This window comes from Procambarus clarkii, chromosome 31, assembly GCF_040958095.1.
Source record: "Procambarus clarkii isolate CNS0578487 chromosome 31, FALCON_Pclarkii_2.0, whole genome shotgun sequence".
Taxonomy (NCBI): Eukaryota; Metazoa; Arthropoda; class Malacostraca; order Decapoda; family Cambaridae; genus Procambarus; species Procambarus clarkii.
This window is the reverse complement of record NC_091180.1, coordinates 25,921,235-25,935,811: the sequence shown is the minus strand read 5'-3', so window position 1 is coordinate 25,935,811 and position 14,577 is coordinate 25,921,235.

Below are 14,577 nucleotides of genomic sequence, written 5' to 3'. Positions count from 1 at the left end.
ATTACAAGATCAATATTTCGAAAGCCTCTCCTGGTTCTCGCTTCCTGCAGGTCTGCGTTCAATCCCCGACCGTCCTAGTGGTTAGGCACCATTTCTTCCTCTCGTTCCATCCCAAATCCTTATCCCTTCCCAGTGCTATATAGTCCTAATGGCTTGGCGCTTTTCCATGATAGTTGACATTGCAAAACTATATACATTTTATGACGTGAAAAAAACAATAAATATAGAGTTGTATTTATTTTAATGGAAGACAAAATAATTAGGAACCCCTTAACACTACCTAATGCTATATATACGTATTTTTTTTAGAAACCTTTAAACAACAAATACAAATGTTCAAAATCCACCTAAATATTCTCTAGACACACAAGAAACCATTGCAAATTCTAAACACTATTTTCCCTTAATTAAAAGGAATAAATAGAAATCCTAAATCTCTAATTCTGCAAAGTAAACAAAAAAAGAAAACACTTAGAAATCCTCGAGGCACTTTCTAATGTTGCACAAATTGCTTGCACGTTATTAGATATGTAACTACTTGAGGTGACAGAGCAGCTTTGCACACAATGCAAACCCGTGTAATTGTGATGCCAGTTGACAGGAAATTAGGGCTGTCGTATCAGGTACGACGACCCTAATTATGCTGTCGTACCTGTACGACGAATACCTAAACGACCGACAGGTATTTGGCTCTTGTAATTATCTAGGATCATTGACACAGGTAGCTTAATTATTTTAAGTAAAAAAAGGCTTGTTAAACCAGGGGAAAATGACTTCAATTTGTTTCTAAAAAAAAAAAAAACTTCTACATGCATAGGAAAACAATTTTACAGAGTACAGACCATTGTGAAAAAAAGTAATTTGTCACGTTCCTTGAGACATAACTTATTAGTAATGTATATTATAATTGTTTGCATAGTTAGACCTAGGTTTGGTTAGGTGTCTTTGGTTCTGTTGTTAATTATTTTTATATGCAGTACTTTGGTGAATCAGATGGAGAAATGTGATTGAAACACAGGGAGTGAAACACTGTTCAAGAAAATGTTGAACAAAATTTGAAAATCTGAAAATATAATGATTGATTAAGAACATTATGTGAATAAAAATCAACTTAAATAATGTGCAAGAATTGGGTAAATATTTGATTGATATGAAAGAGAACTTTAAGAGCAACATAAACCTTGCATGATTCTTTTTCTTCCTGTGACTCAAACAACCGGATGAACGAGGCAGTTTGGTGGTTAACTGGGTATTTAACCATTCTGTAACTGAACTGGGACTTCCTGCTTTTAGTGAGAACAGCTCGCCTTGACTTTGTAATTGCCTGAACTGATTTACATAAGTTTAAAAGTTGTAACGTTTGTCTAAACAATTTACAAAATGAATGATAATTTTACTTGAATTGTTTAGTTTACAGCAAAATATGACGTCTGAGGTAAGATATTTTGTACTACAGAGAGTGACAGACAGACAGATAGAGATAGGCAGAGTCAGAAAAAGATATATAAACGCATTATATCTCCAATCCCATTACTGTACTTTCTCTTATAATTCCGAAATTGATAATTGTTGTAGACAATACTAGTAATAGTTGTATTATATTGTATTACATTATATTAGATAATAGTTGTAGACATGGACAATATTTCTAATTTTTTTCCCCTCCAAATCCGATAAATAGAAAAAAAGAAAATTTTGTCAAAATCCTTTTCCAATTACTCGCGTCCTTCTCTCTCTCTCTCTCTCTCTCTCTCTCTCTCTTCTCTCTCTCTCTCTCTCTCTCTCTCTCTCTCTCTCTCTCTCTCTCTCTCTCTCTCTCTCTCTCTCTCTCTCTCTCTCTCTCTCTCTCTCTCCCGGTCTCCAAATTTAGAAGATCTTGAATCTTCTTTTGCAATTTAGTGTTGAATATTAGTATACTTTGGAGCACTTAAACGGGATTGAACTCGGGCGTGTGTCTAAGGTGTTCAGGAGCGCATGTTCGAGTCCATCGTACCGACTCCTTATTTATTCGTAGATTCATCATGTTGTTGTGATTCTCATTATGCAGAGCTATATATAGTTTTCTGGGCGCTGGGCTTGCTTCTTGAGGTTATCTTGAGGTTATCTTGAGATGATTTCGGGGCTTTAGTGTCCCCGCGGCCCGGTCCTCGACCAGGCCTCCACCCCCCAGGAAGCAGCCCGTGACAGCTGACTAACTCCCAGGTACCTATTTTACTGCTAGGTAACAGGGGCATAGGGTGAAAGAAACTGCCCATTGTTTCTCGCCGGCGCCCGGGATCGAACCAAAAGACCACAGGATCACAAGTTCAGCGTGCTGTCCGCTCGGCCGACCGGCTCCCTATAATATAATAATTGCTCCCGGCTTGTAATAATCCCTATCTCCATTTTGTCTCCAAATTGACAAGGCGGAATAAATTACCAAATATTATTAAAAGAATTTCACGGTACAATATATTCTTCAAAGCATTTATGCAGCCATATACGAAACCTGTAGATCTTTCCAAAGTCATGGCAGCTTTATTTGACCTTTATTAATCACTTATGTGCTCCGAAGCGCTATATGAGGTTGTTTATGAAAAAATAATAACCCTTGGGTTGTGAAGTTTCCAAGCTGGTAAACTGTTTAATAAATATAAACACAGACGCCATGATTTATTAGCAAAGATGTACAGGTTTCGTAAAGAGTTGTGTAAATTCTTGATGAATTCAGGACCCGGGTCCTATGTTCGAATATTTCAATTTTTTAAATTTCAAACAAGATTCTGGACTACAAACAAATAAGTAACAAGTAAGTAAAACAAATATATTGTTTACATTGAGGGTCTTTAAGAATCAAGACTTCAATGAACCACTGATAAGAAAATGTTAATTATATGTATAATTATTTGTCTCGTCAATTGCAACCTGATGCCATTTAAATGGTTTCATTGATCACTTTCGTTAATTATCGTTTTGATAATTGATAATTTGATAATTAATAATATAATTTTGTTTAATAATTTTGATAATTTTTGCGATTATTATAATTATTTGTATTAATACCTGGATTGTATTGATTAATTTCGTGTTTTCTTGTATTTATTTGACTTATTTTGTATTTAATTGTATTTATTTTGCATTTAATGTATTATTTTATTTATTTTGTATTTTAATTCCTCTTTTAGGAGACATACACAGCTGGCAATGCAGGTCACGCAATCATCCAGAAACAAACTACCTCATCCATCAACCACCCCCATCAACCACCCCCATCAACTACCCCCATCAACTACCCCATTCGCACTCCCGACAACACATCATCCCCCCCTCCCCCAAACCCACCTTAAAAACCCCCAAACCTATAATCCCATTTCCTATTTCTTTCTTTAAGCTCTAAATATGACAACTCCTAAATCACGAGGATTGCCACCCAACACCCAATAACTGCTGCACCTTCACCCTGTGATTCAGAGATTCTCCATTGTATCAGAAGCAGTATCGGGTGATTCACACGTCTCTCTAAATCACCTTTAATTGCGGGTCGACTGGCAGTTAGCGTCAGGTTATTAGGTTAAAGGTGGCGATGGGTCTCTTTTAGCTCAGAGAGGCAAAGTAGGAGATGATATATTTTTCCTCTCTCTCTCTCTCTCTCTTTCCTCTCTCTCTCTCTCTTTCCTCTCTCTCTCTCGGGGTATATATGTTATTAGCGGCTGTTGCCTAGAGTGGTTTGAAGCAACGAGGGCGAACGGAGATTGTGTTTATGCATCCGGGTGCTTCGAGTCTGTCATTGTTGACACGACTCAGTGATTTATTGCTGATATGGATCACAGCGGATAGTTGTGAACGAACGCAGGTAGGTGGTGGTGGTGGTTGTGGTTGTGAAGGAAACCACAGCGGATAGTTGTGAAGACTGGTAGCTTGATTGTTGGCTAGGATCCCAGCTAGATTGTTGGCTAGGATCCTACTGAAATATGAATGTATAAATCAGTGTTTTTTCTGCTGGGAGGAGAGTCAGTTTTCCGTTAAAGTGGTTATCACACACATACGCCTTGCAAGCGAGAGGATCTTAGTTCGAATCCTGAGGCAGGACAGGACGATTGGTGCATCATTTCCTCACTCCATTCATCTCTGGTGCACCCAGAGGTAATTAGCGACCTGACTGTATAACAAATGACGAATCACGTAATAGTGTAGTTTTCTACGAATCAGCCTCGATAGATTAGATGAGTTCCTGCGTATTTGGTCAGGCAAAACCATTGCAATTGTTATGTTTCTGGATAGGCAAAACAGTAGCATTTTTTTAACGGAATGCTCTATCTAAATGATGTGGTTGAGATCCTACGATCGTTTGTGTAGGGACTAGAGGTGGTTCCACGAGGATATGTACTTATAAAAAGGAAAGTACTTATCATAAAGATACTTATCATCAAGAAAGTTATCTTAAAGATACTAATCTTATGGATATTAGTATCTTTGTAGGTCTCCTAGATATTTTTCTTAAAGGTACTTATATCGAAGGAACTGATCTCAAAGGAACTGATCTCAAAGGTGTTAATCTCCAAGACCCTGATCTCAAAGCTAGATCACACAAAGCGAGTTCCTCAGTGTTTGTGGATAGGATAGTTAGACGCGATAGCCAGAAGTATCTGTTATCAGGGTATTACAAACAATCATATTTACCAGAAGTATCCGTTATCAGGGTATTATAAACACTCCACTACTCGCTCAGCAAGATAACGAGGCTTCATAAAAGATGCTATACACGGTTGTCTCCAAATTAACCACCCAATTATGTGTTAATAAATTAATTATGATAAGAACTATCTTAAAGCAGTATGGTGTAATTAGCAACACCCCAAGGACTCGTTTTAATTATGTAGATCATTAGTTCATTCGATACAACAGTATATCGTAATTAGAAACTTACAAAGGCTAATCATAGGGTGAATAAAAGAACAGCAAAGTAAACTAGGATAAGATGATAAGTAAGTTCAGTAAGTGAGCCATGATAAGTAAGTTCAGTAAGTAAGCCATGATAAGTAAGTTCAGTAAGTAAGCCATGATAAGTAAGTTCAGTAAGTAGCCATGATAAGTAAGTTCAGTAAGTAAGCCATAATAAGTAAGTTCAGTAAGTAAGCCATGATAAGTAAGTTCAGTAAGTAAGCCATGATAAGTAAGTTCAGTAAGTAAGCCATGATAAGTAAGTTCAGTAAGTAAGCCATGATAAGTAAGTTCAGTAAGTAAGCCATGATAAGTAAGTTCAGTAAGTAAGCCATGATAAGTAAGTTCAGTAAGTAAGCCATGATAAGTAAGTTCAGTAAGTAGCCATGATAAGTAAGTTCAGTAAGTAAGCCATGATAAGTAAGTTCAGTAAGTAAGCCTCGTCAGTTCAGTATGGCTAGTGAGGTGGTGAATACTTTATTGACCTCCTTTGTCTTAAGTGCAACAAAAGTTGTGGTACACTTAGCACAAAGTAAAGTGTAGAGTCAGGGAGGGGGAAGAGTGGGGGGGGAGTAAGGAGGGGGGTAACTTATCAAAGATGGTATCTCACTCGTCGACTCCCTTTAAGACGCGTCAAATAGGTGTGTGATATTTAGGCCCATTTACGCCTCATCAATGTGACGCACGACGTCAAAGAACGTCACCTGGTAACCAAGTGGCTTTAACGTACCAGATTTACTGACGGGAACGGCGCTAATATCCCCTAACTACGACCATCAAAATGGCTCCAGGCAGAGACTACCAAGGTATAATCACACACATAGCGTTTTGCGTAATCGCTTGGGGAAGGAGGGTTGTATATCCTGAATACAGTCCTCGTCCCAGACGGGACTGACTGGGACTGGGGGGTGGAGGATGGGGGGGATAGAGATGGATTGATGTGGTGGATTTTTTTGGCAGTTGTGGTGAAGGGGTGTCTTCAACGACGGGAAGACACTTCACAGTAGCTGCCATTCTTTACCTTGTAATGGCTTGCGGGTGATTTATCGTGTCCAGATGTTTGTGTTATTCCGGGCCTCGTCTTTGTCTGTCTGACGGTCTCTGGAGAGAGAGAGAGAGAGAGAGAGAGAGAGAGAGAGAGAGAGAGAGAGAGAGAGAGAGAGAGAGAGAGAGAGAGAGAGAGAGAGAGAGAGAGAGAGAGAGAGAGAGAGAGAGAGAGAGACAGACAGACAGACAGACAGACAGACAGACAGACAGACAGACAGACAGACAGAGAGACAGAGAGACAGAGAGAGAGAGAGAGAGAGAGAGAGAGAGAGAGAGAGAGAGAGAGAGAGAGAGAGAGAGAGAGAGAGAGAGAGAGAGAGAGAGAGAGAGAGAGAGAGAGAGAGACAAACAGACAGACAGATATTCCGTATCTTCTTATCAATATAACCTTCATCCAAACTGACAAGACGGACAACTTTTACACAATAACAGGTAGTCAATCATTCATCAAAGAAAAACCCTCAGGTAAGGCATGCTTTGAGCAAGCCCAACCGTTACCACTAGGTTGGGGCGTCCTGGGTCACGATGCCTAACAAGGGAGACACCACACCCAGACTCACATGCACTACGCTCTGAATAAACAAATCATTTACAGTTCCCACCCTAAATCCCATTACAAAATATACCCCCAAAAACCTTAGATGTTAGTTGAGAATGATCGCACCTACATCATCACCTCCCCCCCCCCTTCCAGGTCCCCAACTCATCGGATCCTGAGCCTACATCAAGCAGCATTCATCACATGTATGCTAACTCTTCTACCACAAACAACAGCAACGTTAACTGGATGTAAACAAAAGATTTTCTCTTTCTCAAGAACGTCCGTCATTCACCTGAGAATAAACCTCAGTTTGGGGGTCTTTCAGTTCGTTAACAATCAGGCCGCTGGACTGAAAGACCTCGTTCGCTTTCTTGTCGGCAATTCTCTGCCACGATGCTTGGCTGGTTCTCGATCAAAGGGCCACTTTGCTTAGACAAACCACCAGAAAACACCTTTGTAAACAGGTTCATTCTTCACAAAACTTTTCAAAGGCTTCGTGTGATCTTTAATCAGTCTTTTGGAGTTTGGGAAGGCAGATCTATTAGGGGAAAGCGCCAAGCCATTAAGACTCTATATAGCACTTGGAAAGGGTCAGGATAAGGATCTGGGATGGGACGTGGGTATGGGGGGGGGGATGGTGTCTAACCACTTGGTGGACGTTAGGGGATTGAACGCCAACCTGCATGGAGTTAGGGAAGCCGCTCTTAAATATATTTTTGTACTTTTCTAGTTGGTTCATTTTTTATATTGACACACATATCAGAAAATGAAAAAACGACGACGTTTCGCTCTGTCGTGGACGATTGTCATGTCGTGTAGTTTCATGTACTTGTCTCCCTTCTCTCTTTGTTGTCATTGTGTGAACGACTATCTATAGCGACCAATGATGGGAGTCACATAGTTGAGTTGTCGTGTTGCTTTTCATATACGTGGTTTTTAAGAGTTTATGTGAAGCTTGAGGATTCAGTGACGGAGACTTTAAAGTTTAGCATTTTTTGCTTTTATGTTTTCACATAAGTGTGTGTGTGTGTGTGTGTGTGTGTGTGTGTGTGTGTGTGTGTGTGTGTGTGTGTGTGTGTGTGTGTGTGTGTGTGTATTCACCTAGTTGCATTCACCTAGTTGTGTTTGCGGGGGTTGAGTTCTGCTCTTTCGGCCTGCCTCTCAACTGTCAATCAACTGTTTACTAACTACTCTTTTTCCTCACACCACACACACACACCAGGAAGCAGCCCGTGACAGCTGACTAAATCCCAGATACCTATTTACTGCTAGGTGACAGGGAGGGGATTCAGGGTGAAAGAAACTTTGCCCATTTGTTTCTGCATGGTGCGGGAATCGAACCCGCGCCACAGAATTACAAGTCCTGCGCGCTATCTACCAGGCTACCAGGCCCCCAACTAGGTGAGTACACACACACACACACACACACACACACACACACACACACACACACACACACACACACACACACACACACACACACACACACACACACACATCACACACTTTTCAACCACCCCCTGGCACCCCCTCCCACCCCAGGGAACCCCAAGTCAAAAGTAAACACGCCATCCAACGCCTAATTCGGTCATTAGGAGCAATTAAACAACCGAGAATGATGGTACCCCGGGGAAAATGACGCGAGACTGTGTGTTCATCAATCCCTGACAACCAGAAAATCAATATACGTTGCATATAGAAGAAGCGAAGGTAATTATGCGGTGAGCGATCGTAGTCAGACGAAGGAAGGAGTGAGAGAGAGAGAGAGAGAGAGAGAGAGAGAGAGAGAGAGAGAGAGAGAGAGAGAGAGAGAGAGAGAGAGAGTTAGAGGCAATAGAGAGATGGAGTGATGGAGGGAAGGAGATGATAGAGATAATGAAAAGAGAGGAGGAGGAGGAGGGAGATGTAGAGGTAATAGAGAATGGAAGGAGAACAAGAGTAACAGTAAGAAGAAGAAGAAGGGCAACAGTAGAAGCAGGAAAAGAAACCGAAGATCCGGAGACACAGAAGAATACGAGATACTGTGGTGAATCAGTGAATAAGAAAAGCGACAGGGGAAAAGCGTCCTGAATGAGAGAATACAAAGATAAGACGTGTGATGAATCAGTGAATTAGAACACGAAATCCAGCTGATTCAAGCTGGATAAGCTTAAATAAAACTTAGACAAACACCGGTTCGAGAACCAGCTTACAGCTGTGAAGAACAAATTATCAGGTGACTTTATTGAAAAAAAAAATACATTGGCAAACTTCAGGTTTCGATTATGTAAGTGTGAGTGGTTAGATGAGTGCAGGTGTGGGAGTGATTGGATGAGTGCAGGTGTGGGAGTGATTGAATGAGTGCATGTGTGGGAGTGATTGGATGAGTGCAGGTGTGGGAGTGATTGGATGAGTGCATGTGTGGGAGTGATTGGATGAGTGCAGGTGTGGGAGTGATTGGATGAGTGCAGGTGTGGGAGTGATTGGATGAGTGCAGGTGTGGGAGTGATTGGATGAGTGCAGGTGTGGGAGTGATTGGATGAGTGCAGGTGTGGGAGTGATTGGATGAGTGCAGGTGTGGGAGTGATTGGATGAGTACATGTGTGGGAGTGATTTGAAGAGTACATGATTGGGAGTGACTTGAAATGTGAGCTTACACGAAATGTAAGCTCTTCAAACACTAAACTTCAAACACACAATGAAAAGCACGGCAGAACTCCCTCAAACAGCGAATAAAACTGGATAATTCGGGTCGCATCCAACACGCAAAAAGCCTTTGTTTACACTGATCAGCTGATGTGAACAGCTGATCCAAGCAGCGAAAAAAACTCCGTCTATAGATGAAAAATGAAGAACGTAAAAGAATACGGGCAAATATTCTTCACAATTTTCCCATTTTTTTTTTGGGGGGGGGGGGGAATTTTCTCTATTTTTTTATTTTTTTTCATTTTTCGTCTGCCAATTGATAATTGGCTAGTTGCAGCATAACTACCGCTAGTCACCACCATTACACATCACACACTTGTTTGACAGGCAGTTGATTGACACGTGAGAGGCGGGACCAAAGAGCCGAATCTCAACCCCCCGCAAGCACAACTAAGCGAGTACAACTAGGTGAGTCCAACACCTTGTGCAAAATACAGCTAAAATTGAACAAGTTCAAAAGTTTGCAACAAGATTAGTGCCAGAGCCAATAGGGGTTAAATCATGAACATAGGTTTAGTGAGCTTTGAGGAGGGAAGAATCACAGGGGACATGATATCAACATACAAGATACTGAAGGGGAACTGACAAGGCGGATAAGAACAACCTCTTGATATAGAGGGAAAGTAGAACGACGGGACATAAGTGGAAGCTGGAAACACAAATGAGTCGAAGGAATGAAAGAAAATACTCGTACCCTGCACGGGCATACATAGATAAAGATTTCACCTTCACGTAGTTAGTGATAGACAATCCCCGGTCACCAGTTAGCAATAGTCATTTTCCAGTCACTACCAAAAACAACATATCACTAATGATAATCTTGCAATGGTTCTTCTACACCCTGTAGCATTCCCACCCCCCCCCCCCCCACCCTTGCTCCTTCTATTCCTGCTCCTCCTCCTACTCCTACTTCTCCTCCTCCTTCTCTTCCTCCTCCTCCGCCCTCCAGCCAGGAGCAAGAGGGTGAGAAGGGTGGTATTCCACATCGTGCACCCAAACTCACTCTTTGACCTCTGTGGCACACGAGGTACAGCATTTTATGGGGTGTCTGGGGGTGACACTCAGCACATTACAGCCCCCCCCTTAAACCCCCCTCCCCCCGTCCCAACCTCCCCCCTCCCCCCCCCCCCCCCCCCCCCCCCCACCGGGATCATTAATGCCCGAATTATTCCCTCGTAAATGGAACACAAAAACGTGATATGTGAATTATAGATATTTTGTATGAAAATAGATATGCCACTTTTGGGGAACTTTTTTTTCTTTTTTTACGCTTTTTGTCAGCCCACGATACTTAATCTATACTTACAATTCGTTAAGTTACAACAGTTTAAGTAATTACTCTATTATCTCTCTGTCTATTAGATCCGGAAACCCCTTAACTCCGGCTCTCAATATTTACCAGATTTAAATATTTACATAACTAATATTTACTTGCACAATTATTTACACAGTTATTTACTCAATATTTACAAAATTTAAATAAATGGGAAAGAATGGATCAACACAGTCTTTAACACAACATGGCGGCCAGAAGAGGACTCTGGAACCAGATTCACGAAGCAGTTACGCAAGCTCTGACGAACCTGTACATCTTTTCTCAATCTCTGACGACTTTGTTTTCAATTATTAAACAGTTAATGAACTCCGAAGCACCAGGAGGCTATTTATAACAACAACAACAACAGTTGATTGGCAAGGTTTTCATGCTTGTAAACTGTTTAATAAATGTAACCAAAGCCGTCAAAGATTGAGGAAAGATGTACACGTTCGTAAGTACATTGCGTAACTGCTTCGTGAATCTGGCCCCCTGGTTTGGGTAAAATTGGTTAAGTCACCTTTATGAAATTGGGTCTTTTAACTCTTATGTTACTGAAATGGGCAGTGTAACGTTGCCTAGAGCTCTCTACACTCTCAAGAGTGCGCTCTTGACAACGCTAGGTATATGACCTAAGTTACGTATACAAGAATAATTAATAAAAAAAATATCAGCCATTCAATAATAGTCCACATAAGTCTTCCTCCTTGGAATGACACGAAGAGAATGTAAAACAATTATTCACCCAATTATTTACCCAATTATTCCCACTGAACTTTGTTGTATATAAATATATATATATATATATATATATATATATATATATATATATATATATATATATATATATATATATATATATATATATATATATATATATATATACATGTTTACAAACAAACTCAAACTGAATCATTCAATCAAAAAAATCAACAAGAATTCCAGATTATCTCAGATGATACAGTGAAACAGCAGTATACTCGTAGAACGAGTTAACTCATTGTGTAAACTAGCAGTTTACCGTTCCGGACTGACTGAGTATAGACTGAGAAACATATCTCACAGGCAACGAATGAAGACTGACAACCCAAGGAGCTGCCTCTCTCCTACAGATGCGTTTTAGATAGCAATTTCCGATAACATATCGCTAATTTGAGGAGGATCGACTAATTGTTCACGTCAGTGATATCTGGCGTTGGATCAAGTTAGCTAATCAAGATTAGCTAAACTAGCCAATCAAGATTCGCTAACCGTATGATCAAGTTAGCTAATTTGTCTTTTTTAAATAAAAAAAAACGGAAGATTTTATTAATATTGTATGATATGCGTCGTTTAATTTGATTTGACTTATTTTGTTTTCACTGAGAACTGGAGTCAAGTTAGAGCCCACGAAACCGAAGCTAGAAACAAGCGTTAGATTCGTGAAATAACGAAATAACGAAATAACGAAACGAGAAAGTAAAAATAATAATAATAGTTCGCGCTTCCGCCGCTCGGGGCCAGTGTAGAAGACATCGGCTTAACCAGTCAGCTGCTTAACTGGTCCAGTCATTCCTATGGTCCCATCCTATCATTCTACCAACAGTCATATAGAGGCAACACTCTAGAGACTCTATGGAACAACTGGTAAACGCATAACAGACTAAATGTTACAAAAAAAAAAAAAATCCGTCCCATACAGCCGAGTCCACTGGCATTAGCTGCTGGCTATTTGCGTTCTTATGGGAAAAAATCATAACAATAGAGCACGAGGTCAAAGGTCATGCGAAAAGGAGGAGCGGCCCGTGACTGGCTCAGGTCCGCGGATTGGCGAAAGTGAAATAATTCTGTTTCGTTGTTTTCACAAACCTACCACAGCTCAGCACGTGAGAGTGAGAGAGAGAGAGAGAGAGAGAGAGAGAGAGAGAGAGAGAGAGAGAGAGAGAGAGAGAGAGAGAGAGAGAGAGAGAGAGAGAGAGAGAGAGAGAGAGAGAGAGACAGACAGACAGACAGACAGACAGACAGACAGACAGACAGACAGACAGACAGACAGACAGACAGACAGACAGACAGACAGAGAGAGAGAGAGAGAGAGAGAGAGAGAGAGAGAGAGAGAGAGAGAGAGAGAGAGAGACAGAGAGACAGAGAGAGAGAGAGAGAGAGAGAGAGAGAGAGAGAGAGAGAGAGAGACAGAGAGAGAGAGAGAGAGAGAGAGACAGAGAGAGAGAGAGAGAGAGAGAGAGAGAGAGAGAGAGAGAGAGAGAGAGAGAGAGAGAGAGAGAGAGAGAGAGAGGATGGAATCACTCGCGGCAGTTACTAACACTTTAGCAGTTGTTAAGTGGCTCACCATCGTAGAAAGGACAGTCAACATGAAAGCGCAAAAACGATTATTTTTGTATTGACCAATGGCTGAATCTGGATCTTTATTTTCAGCAATCTATTGAATATGTATATTCGTTTTGGCATGTATACGAACGTAGACAGTACAAAGACAGATTTTCCAACATGTATACTCATGCAACGGAAGGAGATAGCAGATATTAAAAGTGCACCCGGCCGTCTAATTTTACCACAGAAACACATTTTTAAGGGAAACAAATGCTGCCTCATTGGTAGCACAAGAAAAGTGTCTGGGGCCAGATTCACGAAGCAGTTACCCAAGCACTTACGAACCCGTACATCTTTTCTCAATCTTAACAACAACGTAACCCCAGCATACTCCCTCCTCCCCCCCCCCCTCTCAACCAACAACAAGCTGTTCCACACTGCCACTCTAAAACCCCCTACTTTAACCATCATAACTCCCCCCAACTACCCTCCCCCCTTGCACAAGCACGTGCCTGTAAAGTAAGATTATATGATCTCGTTGTTTTTATATTGTTTTTCTTTGGTGTTGTGATCCATTAAACTATTCATTTTTCCTTGCTCTTTCAGTCCTTTTTTTATTAATATTATTTTTTTCTGTGCTTCTGTGTTTTTTTTCGACATTATTCTCATATATTTATGTACTCATCTATTTGTACTCACCTATTTTTGCTTGCGGGGGTTAAGCTTTGGCTCTTTGGTCCCGCCTCTCAACTGTCAATCAACAGGTGTACAGGTTCCAGAGCCTACTGGGCTCTATCATATCTACACTTGAAACTGTGTATGGAGTCAGCCTCCACCACATCACTGCCTAATGCATTCCATTTGTCAACTACTCTGACACTAAAAAGAATTGTTGCTAATATCTCTGTGGCTCATTTGGGCACTCAGTTTCCACCTGTGTCCCCTAGTGCGTGTGCCCCTTGTGTTAAATAGCCTGTCTTTATCTACCCTGTCAATTCCTCTGAGAATCTTGTAAGTGGTGATCATGTCATCCCTAACTCTTATGTCTTCCAGCGATGTGAGGTTTAATTCCCGTAGTCTCGTCGTAGGTCATACCTCTCAGCCTGGGTACTAGTCTGGTGGCAAACGTTTGAACCTTTTCCAGTTTAGTCTTATGCTTGACTAGATATGGACTCCATGCTGGAGCTGCATACTCCAGGATTGGTCTGACATAGGCGATATACAAAGTTCTGAATGATTCCTTACACATGTGTCTAAATGCCGTTCTTATGTTAGCCAACCTGGCATATGCTGCTGCTGTTATCCTCTTGATATGGTCTTCAGGGGACAGGTCTATCGTGATATCAACCCCCAGATTATGTGAGTGTGTGTGTGTGTGTGTATGTGTGTGAGTGTGTGTGTGTGTGTGTGTGTGTGTGTGTGTGTGTGTGTGTGTGTGTGTGTGTGTGTGTGTGTGTGTGTGTGTGTACTCACCTAGTTGTGTTTGCAGGGGTTGAGCTCTGGTTCTTTGGTCCCGCCTCTCAACCGTCAATCAGCAGGTGTACAGGTTCCTGAGCCTATTGGGCTCTATCATATCTACACTTGAAACTGTGTATGGAGTCAGCCTCCACCACATCACTTCCTAATGCATTCCATTTGTCAACCACTCTGACACTAAAGTGATCTGTGTGTGTGTGTGTGTGTGTGTGTGTGTGTGTGTGTGTGTGTGTGTGTGTGTGTGTGTGTGTGTGTGTGTGTGTGTGTGTATATCTTTTATCAACAT